The 10116-nt window shown below is 38.1% G+C and overlaps 1 pseudogene; it reads right to left on the reverse strand.

The window, feature by feature from the left end:
- Positions 1-3078: 3078 nt before the first annotated feature.
- On the reverse strand, positions 3079-7055 carry LOC147450261 (uncharacterized; annotated as a pseudogene).
- Positions 7056-10116: the final 3061 nt, after the last annotated feature.

Raw genomic sequence — 10116 nt, forward strand, 5'->3', positions numbered from 1 at the left:
TCCATAGCTCTACTTGTCACCCTTCCTGGCTTGGATAAACTTTGCTTGCACCAATGTTAGTGGAGCTTGAGTGGAAGAGAGAAGTAGCTTATGAGTACTATAAGAGGAAAGCTATACAAGCAAAAGAAAAGCTTGACAAGAAACTGAAGGACAAAAGCATCAAGGAAGGAGATCTTGTGCTAAAGTATGAGAATTGACTTGATAATTGTTTTGATGCCAAGTTTGAAACTAGATGGCAAGGACCATACATGGTCAAGAAGGCTTTCAATTCAACTTATTACCAGCTCATGGACTTGAATGGTAAAGAGGACTCCAGAAAGGTAAACGAGTATCGCGTAAAGCTCTATTTGAGTCGCTTTCTATCAAAGGATCTATCAAAGAACTGTCAAAGAGTTACTATCTCGTGTAAGTTTTGTTGCATGATGCATGTGAGTGAATAAAACCAAAGTGACAAGGATCCAGACAATGAAAATCTTGTCAAGATACCAAGTATCATAGAGGAATCAGAACCATTAGTTGAGCCAAAAACTAAATAAAAATAGAAACTAAAATATATTATGATCCATTTATGTGTAAATATTTCATTGTATATAGTACCTAAATATTATAATTGTTTCTGTATTATTTAAATATTTTTACTTAGCTCTGCATTATTTGGCTAAGTATGTTATAATCACCATTACCACAATTTCATGCATAAATAAAAATCTCATGCAAGCCTCTCTAGATCTTGGTGTGAATCCACCCCAAGAAAAAGCACAAAATAATCTTTCACCCAGTCATTCCTTTTTTCTAAATTACAATTTTTCTACATACTTTTTTTCTTACTTCTTGTAAATAGTCCTACATCAATAAAAACAAATGAGAGTCTCCTCATTTGATTCCCTATATTTTCATACATTTTTTCCATTTTATATTTAAATACAGCTTACACTATTCTAGATTCTATGAATTGTTTATATAATAACCTATTTTTTTTCATCATATCCATATATCATATTTGTGAATAATTCACAACCATGCATGTTTTCAATAAGAACCCATTATGTCATGCTCTCATACAAGGAGGGGCTCACTTTGGAAGAATTATGCAAATTCAACAAAAGGGGGGCCACTTAAGACTTTTGCAATGAGAAAAAAAAAAGCATTTTGGTGGGATTTTTGGCGTCCACCACTACTCCGAATTTAAAGAAGTGATAAAAAGATAAAATGTGGTCTATGAGCTGGTAACTTTTGGAGCTACCACCGGTAAGATATGTTTTTTTTGGTGGACCCTAGTATGCTCACTTTTTCTCACAAATCACCTTAGTCTTCTCTCACCTTCCTTTAGAGTTCTACCGTAGCCCGAGCAAGCGTGAGCGAGCATACAAGAACCCGAGCGAATATCTATGATAGTGTTGTTGTCAATGCATATGGCCTAACAAGAAAACTATGCAAAACACAATATTAGTTTCTTTAAAAAAATGGATATAGTTTCCTTTGTACATGGATCAATATTTCAAAACAAACCAATAGCCATTTAAGGCACCATAAATGAGCATTTGAAATTCTAACCAAATTGTTCCAAAGAGTAAATACTTCTCATCCAAGACTCAAAACATTAGAACATCAACTCAAAAGTTTCCATCAAAACATGACAAGAACCATATGAAAATAACAAGACATGAATTTCAATTCTAACATCAATGCTACAAATTTCTCAATTCTTATGATTAGTCACATTCATTTTCAATGTAGACTTTTCCCCTCCAATGCATTTTCAATGCATATGACCTAACAATAAAATAAAGAAAAACATAATGCTAGTTTTTGAAAAAAATTGGACAGAGCTTCCTTTGTACATGGATCAATATTTCAAAACAAATCCATGAGCCATTTCACATGAAGATTTGAAATTGTAACCAAATTGTTCAAAAGAGTGAATACTTCTCATCCACGACTCAAAACATTGAAACATCAACTCAAAAGTTTCCATCAAAATATGATGAGAACCATATGAAAATAACAAGACATGAATTTCAATTCTAACATCAATGCTACAAATTTCTCAATTCTTATGATTAGTCACATTCATTGTCAATGTAGAGTTTTCTCCTCCAACACATTGTCAATGCATATGACCTAACAAGAAAACAAAGAAAAACATAATACTAGTTTTTGAAAAAATTGGACAGAGCTTCCTTTGTACATAGTTCAATATGTCAAAACAAACCCATTATCCATTTAAGGCACCTCACAGGAGGATTTGAAATTCTAACCAAATTGTTCCAAAGAGCGAATAATTCTCATCCACGACTCAAAACATTGAAACATCAACTCAAAAGTTTCCATCAAAACATGATGAGAACCATATGAAAATAACAAGACATGAATTTCAATTATAACATCAATGCTACAAATTTCTCAATTCTTATGATTCGTCACATTCATTGTCGATGTAGACTTTCCCCTCCAACTCATTGTCAATGCATATGACCCAACAAGAAAACAAAGAAATACATAATACTAGTTTTTGAAAAAAATTGGACAGAGCTTCCTTTGTACATAGGTCAATATTTCAAAACAAACCCATTAGCCATTCAAGGCACCTCACAGGAGGATTTGAAATTCTAACCAAATTGTTCCAAAGACTGAATACTTCTCATCCACGATTCAAAACATTGGAACATCAACTCAAAAGTTTCTATCAAAACATGATGAGAACCATATGAAAATAACAAGACATGAATTTCAATTCTAACATCAATGCTACAAATTTCTCAATTCTTATGATTCGTCACATTCATTGTCGATGTAGACTTTCCCCCTCCAACGCATTGTCAATGCATATGACCTAACAAGAAAACAAAGAAATACATAATACTAGTTTTTGAAAAAAATTGGACAGAGCTTCCTTTGTACATAGGTCAATATTTCAAAACAAACCCATTAGCCATTTAAGGCACCTCACAGGAGGATTTGAAATTCTAACCAAATTGTTCCAAAGAGTGAATACTTCTTATCCACGACTTAAAACATTCGAACATCGACTCAAAAGTTTCCATCAAAACATGACAAGAACCATATGCTACAAATCCCTCAATTCTCACACTCATCGTCGATGTAGATATTCCGTCTCCGACCTGACTCACAGATTTCAGAATCATATCGCGTATCCATTTCCATGCTCTGAGCCATCTCCTCTGCATAGACCGGCATGGAACTTCCAACCAACAAGAAAATGCATCATCAAGACAAAATACTAAACAAGACATAGAAGCAATGACACGCGATTTCATATCACCCTCATCATCAATATCTAAGGAGGTGGAGGGGTCCTCTATGCTCTGCTTTCTACAGCGGAGTAATGGTAGCACATGTCCTGAAATCAATGGCTCATCAATGTCGAGCGCAACACATGTCCGTCCTGATCCCACACAAGCCGCCAGTGCAGGGGTTGTACCACATCCAAGCTGCAAGCAAATACCTCCACGCCGACAAAGGAGCTCCACAAAGCATGCAACAAAAGAATGGATCCACAGCAATTCACCTCACAATGGCTCGCCTGATGATGATCTAGCTTGAGAGAGCTTCGGAACATGATGCATCATAAAAGAATCCGATGATTGCATGCCAAGGCGAGAAAATAGGACAATGCTCTCTACTACAAAGCACGGTGGACGCATACCTACTCCATGAACCATAAATAGCACAGAGTAAAGACACCATACCAAAAGAGGCACGGTTAGAGAAAGCAACAACATAAATCATTAGAGTATTAATACAAAGCAAGTGTGTCACCTCAATAGGACCGCCAAAACTCTCAAAATGACCATAGGCTCCATGATGGAGTACTACAATACGTCGATGAACAACCATCTTTGCAGCACGACAAAACCTCTCCACCCACCCAATGGACTCTCCTGTTCAAAGCATTAATTATTACAAACACTTACAATGATTATTACTATCTTATGGCATGATCATAAACAAAAGGATCTCACCCGCCGTAGACACCATGATTAGAAGCCAGCCTGAATCTGCTAGCATCGAGAATGCCAAATGAACTCCAACACGCACATAATCCTCACTACAAATGTCCCAGTGAGGTAGAGTAGAGGAGCCTACTAGAGACCCACCAAAGGGGAGATCCAAGAAAATGAAATCAACAACCCATGGAACGGCTCTCCTCGCGCGAGTATATAGTGTAGCCTCCGAACGTGCCCGTGAAAGATGCTCATGTACGTGGATCCATATGGGATTCCGGACTCCCGCTCTGAAGTCTGTAGCAATGGCAATGTAGTCCCCCACTATGGCCATGCACCGTGTGTCAACAAAACTAGATATGTTTTATAGTGGAGACTCCATAAGATAAACAAATGAGATAGTCTTCCTAGCCATGATGGTGCTAGAAGACACTGGAGCATCACAACAAGATAAAATTAGTCACCTATGAAGCATATTTTTGGAAAGCATTAACAAAAGTTTATAAGACATACCAAGCATTGAGCCCACATCCTCCTCTATGATCGTATCCACAAAAGTTTCCTTTCCTTTTGAGAGTTGTGTGCGTCTTAAACAAAACATTTTAAGTCAAAATACTACTAACTTATGGTTGTTTGGCATGCCAAAGAGTGAAACATACCTACATGTCTCGCCTCTCGTCTATCTGCTGGTGGATTTTGTACCACAACATCCCTCGACATCGTGTCATGCAGCTCTCTTTCACGACCAAGAACATGTCCTTTTTCCATATCTATCCACCACGGACAATTCTCAATCTCCCATGCACTCAAGGTGCGCATACTAGAGGGGTACATGCATGTGTCTTGAGTAGCCATCTGAGTCCATTGTCTTGCCAAAAAAGGCATGGCAAGTAACACATTCTTGGATACCAAAAACATAAGGAATCTACAATGAATAGCTAACAAGTTACATGAAGCTCATCACATAAACATAACAAATTAATAAAATTGCAATTAATAAATTTTTCACTTGAAAGACAAACGTTGTGCTGCCATTCGTAATGTATCTACCTTCTTCAATGCCTACTTCTCCACATCCTTCGTCTTTGCTCCAAGAGACACTTCAAGTGGAAACAAAAAGGGCCTCGCTTCAAATTTTATCTCCTCAAAATAGAATGTGAGGGTAGAGTCATGTGGCAAAGGCACAATGCCAGGCACATCCATAAGATATGACACAATTTGAAATGCTCTTTCAAAGACTCGTGCCAATAGACCATCTCTACGAAGCCACCTACAAGTCCAAAAAGAGTGAGAGAAAAAAAGACAGTACAACAAATTCAAGATTAATTATCAAGGATCATCTTACATGCAGAAGACATGATCTCCTTTCTTAAGACCATATGCACCCATTGTAATCTTGTCCGCTTCAAGCAAAAGAAATCCAATGAATCTTGTTTTGAACGGGAGCATCTTGGAGTGCTATTAAGTTCAATTTCTCCAATGTAGCCCAGCTATCATTACCCCATTTCAGAGACAAAACTCTTGCTAGCCAATCCGTCCCAAGGTTGGGATCCACAATGCTAAGTAACTGCAATATGAGTATAAAAATGACAATTACTCTAATTACATATTGTACCATTCGCCACAAATAAAGAGTAGATGCAAACAAATAAAGTACCTTCCCAATACGATCTTGATATTTGTGTGTGATCTCTTGGTGAATTCTCTCCTCTTCCTTTTTGAAGTCTTCGTCAGAAAAACATGCTTCACATTCGACATTCTCTTCTCTTTCTCTTTTGTCATTTGAATCTAAAATCCAAAATAAGCAAGACTATATTAATAATCACGCATACCAATGACAAAAGAAAGCATTTAATTTGAATCATACATCATAGACCAATCTGCCAAGGTAACATCAAGTGAGTAGATACCAAGGCTCGGAACCTTTGGCATACTTTTTCCGTACGATGGCAATAAGATTTTGATCCTTTTCGAGTAAACCGTTTAAGTACATCACATGATCCGCCGCACAAATGTGTGTGGTATTAAAAATCTCATCATGAAGATGAGTGGCAACCAGAGCATGAGTATTCATGCTGCATTGATATATCATGTAAGCATTCAAATATACGATAACTTAAATACTAGCAAAGTTGAACAAGAGAAACACTTACAAGTTCATTCTTTGCAAACTGCTTAGCAACGCAATCTCAGGCACTTTGGTAGGATCTATGATAGTGCACAAAACACGACAATGCTTCTCCTTAGAAGTGGAAAACCTTTCTTTAATTGCCTCTGTCCATGCCACAGTACGATGATTCCCTTCCCAAACATAGAACATGTGATTGAAAAGATCTTGAAAATTTGGTTTCTTTTTCAATTCACATTGGAATTCATCATTGATCTCATTCCATAGAGGTCCCCATGTTGCTTTGATCTCATCTTGAGTACACACAAACGTTAAACTTTAATCAAAATCCAAAGAATGTGAACAATGGCAAAAAGATAGAAAGTATTGACATATCTTTCACAAGGCTCTCCTCTCTTTTGCATCTAAATAAAGAGACAATGAAAGCTCCTTTTCTGGCATATAGCCTTCTTTTGCAAAGGTAGACTTCAACCCATTAAGATCATCTCTCAACCCTCTCACCCTTGCATATGGAATCAATCTGCACAAGGGAATAGAGGACAATCAAAGCAACTAAATATACGTGTGCTCTCAAGCATATCTGATCCCCTATGCATGAAGATTTTTTGTTCATCCTCCATTTTTGTGGCTGCACTAACCTCGCCCTTATCTCCCATGGGACTATCTGCAACCCATTCTCCTCAGGGGCTAGTGTCTCATCTATCTCATGTAAAGATGCCTACCCCATGTCCATAGATAGAATCTCCTCTTCTTGTGTTTCTAGCTCCTCTACCATGATAGTAGCTGAAACTGAAGAGACTTGGTCACTATTGTCCACCTGACCATAAGAGATTTGGTCACTACTCCTCCCTCTCCGGCACGACCACGAGATCTAGGGCTGATCCAACGTAAATAAACAATCCAACATTTTTAGTAACCTTCAAAAAGAAATCAGTTGTTGACGGAAGCACATAATGAAACATAAAGTATTGTTATGGAATAACAAAATGAAACAAAACTTAATTTAGAGAACTATTTCAAATACTATGCATAGCCCATGAGATACATCTCCAACAGATTTTTGAAACCAAGGCTATTTATTTTTTCCAACATTATCAAAAAATGTAAAAAATTCATAAGAATATTTAATTGCAGATATTTGAAACTTTGAAATACCAAACAGGAGGACGCCCTCTTCGATTAGATGTACCATTTTTGCTTGCCAATTGACCTACACAAGTCAAAGCTAAACTTAAACTTGCAGACATGGCATACGTAGCTCTACATTTAAAATAAAGTTGTATTAGAAAAAAACAAACAAAATGCACAATCTCTAGTTGGTTGGACATAATGATACATCATTTAACACCATTCGATGGGAAGCAATTGGCTAAGCAATCCAACCACGGAAAAATTTCAAGCCTGTTGATAGGGCCGCGCGCCGGCGTTCGGTCATTGTGACAACCCACAAAGAGTAAATGTTTAGAAATTAGGTTAATTTTTACACAGTTTTTCCTCTATTTTAACCTGGAATTTCTCCTTTTCCCCTTGCGCTCAAACAGGAATTTTGGAAATTGAAAATGGCAAGAAATTAAGTTGACACACATTTTTTACGAACACTTGAGGGTACCTCTCTCTCTCTCTCTCTCTCTCTCTCTCTCTCTCTCTCTCTCTCTCTCTCTCTCTCTCCAAAAGCACACAACAATAACGCAGCAGTATGTCTTTAAATTTTCCCCTTCCTCAACAGTGTCATTTTGAGAAGCTGGAAGTACTGTTAACGTCCTTGAGAGGTGCGAAGACTTGCTATCCCTTGCCAAAAAGCTGTCGATTATGAGGAAATGCATCAATTCAATTGCAACCAAGGCGTGCATTGAACCTGATAGCTCTTGTATTTAAATGTTACTCAATAAAAACGTACCCGTACCTGTGTTGGCATTCCTAAATGCAGAGCGCAAAGAAATTGTTAGGCAGCGCAATTAGACAAGGTCTGGAAGCCGAACAACAATACGAACAGTAGGACGAACAACAACGACAAGCTAGATGCGAGTTGTGTTGGCAGCTCGACGGGAGCAGGGGAAACAGCAGAGCTGGAAACTTGGAGCTACCGCAACGAGCGCGCACCGGCGCGCGCTACTTGCAACAGAGAAGAAACGAGGCCTCGTGCTCATGCGCCTCTGTCATGCTCTCTCTATCCTGCGCCTCTGTCATGCTCTCTCTGTCATGGAGTTCTCGACAAAAACTTTTTTGTTTAAAAACTTGCCAAACCTACATATGAGAAGCACTTGAGATTGACTAAATTTGAAAGTTTTTACACGAAATTACTAGAATTTTGTAGGTATTCTCACCTTCAGAAAAAATTTAAGAGGTAAATCTATAAATTTGAAGGTGGGATTACACTAAACATAGGTTTTTTTTCTAGCTCTACGAGTCGCTCACGACTATTCTTTGCTACAATTTTGATTTATATAAAATTCCCAAAAATACCTCTCAAATATTCAAAGTTCTTTAAAGACCTCCAATATTTTGTCATAAATGCCGTAAATGTTGCTCGGATTTTCAAAAATTTCCCAAATATCGTGGTGATTGTCTATCATAAGAAGAGTGACTGTCTATCATAAAAAATGCCTGAGTTAATTTGAAGTAAAAAACGACCAACTCGAACGTGACATGGAAAAATGGAATCTTACATGATTGATAGGAGACGTTCTTGAATGCTCGACGGGGCTGCGACGTCTCCACCATCACACACTGTAGTTAAATCGATTAACTTTGGTCTTTTCCAATTTCCCCACTTTGGTTAATGTTTGTACTACCCAACATCGTAACTCAATTATCCCACAGTTCTTGAGCAGTAATCCTATTGCTCCAGCTTTCATTTAAATAGTCTTATGTAATGGCTAGGCATATGACTATCTATGGACCGCAAGGTGGCCAAAAGCTTGTTCTTATGTTTGAACGTAGCACATATGCCTGTAGCCTCTGTGAGACGACATTTTGAATTAACTACTACCTTTAATTTGCATCCCTTAACTTTAAGTGGCGACCATGTAAAGATGGAAGTAATTGAAACTTCTAATGGTGATGAGGTTTTCCTTCTAAATCACGACCAGTGTCAGTTTTTCAAGGTTCGCATTACTTCAAATCAGACAACTGCACATGGCAGTAGAATCAAGTCTGCATCAGCAATAGTCGATTTGGAATCTGATGGGTTTGCGAAGCTTGGTTCTTCTAGCGTGCTTGAAATCATACGTTCAATGCCTTTGCAGAGCAATCTTTATCTGGCACTAAAACAAGCAAAGAATATCATTCAAGTTCAAGAGCTGCCTGTGCATTATGATGGCTATGTTGCGTTTGAGTTGCCACCTTCTGGCGCAGCCAGTGGAATGACAAGGATGGAGCAAAGAAATGATAGTCACATGTGGACATAATATGTCACATGTAGTAGTGACACCTTTCCCGGCATTGTTCGGTTCAGTCGATGCTCAGGTCACTTGTGCTGTCATAACATTGACTGTCCATATTATCTAAGGACTAGGTGAGGTTCATTGGCGTGGTCGCCTTTCAAAGTCTTCCCCACAAGGCATGCTTACACCTGACTATAGCACCTTGATATGCAGTCATTGCTCTCAAATGCCTGAATGTGTGGCCATGTGTCCTGCAGTTATTTATTATTGTATGCCAAGAGATAAGCAAAGTTGGACCCGATGCATGCTACATTTAGGTGAGCATCATCATCCATGTGGAGCAGGAAGGTCCAGATCAAATGAAGAAAAAGTTACATCAGTGCTACAAACTCGTGCTTTTGTAGATCCATTTACCACTGCGAAGCGGTTGGAACGTACAATTTCTCAAGATTTTATAATGGAAAAGCTTGTCATGGAGAATGCTGAGAACATCCAATGTATTGAAGACGGTGAGTTTGCTGAATTTCTTGACACAATCACACCTTTGTCAAACAAGCGAATGATTGAGAGAAGCTTGGAATGTGCCAAACAATCAAAAAACATAAGTGAAAAAGGTTTAGAAGCTGGGCTTGATCTAAAG

Source organism: Adiantum capillus-veneris, chromosome 9, assembly GCF_014529385.1.
Source record: "Adiantum capillus-veneris isolate H3 chromosome 9, ASM1452938v2, whole genome shotgun sequence".
NCBI classification, from domain to species: domain Eukaryota; kingdom Viridiplantae; phylum Streptophyta; class Polypodiopsida; order Polypodiales; family Pteridaceae; genus Adiantum; species Adiantum capillus-veneris.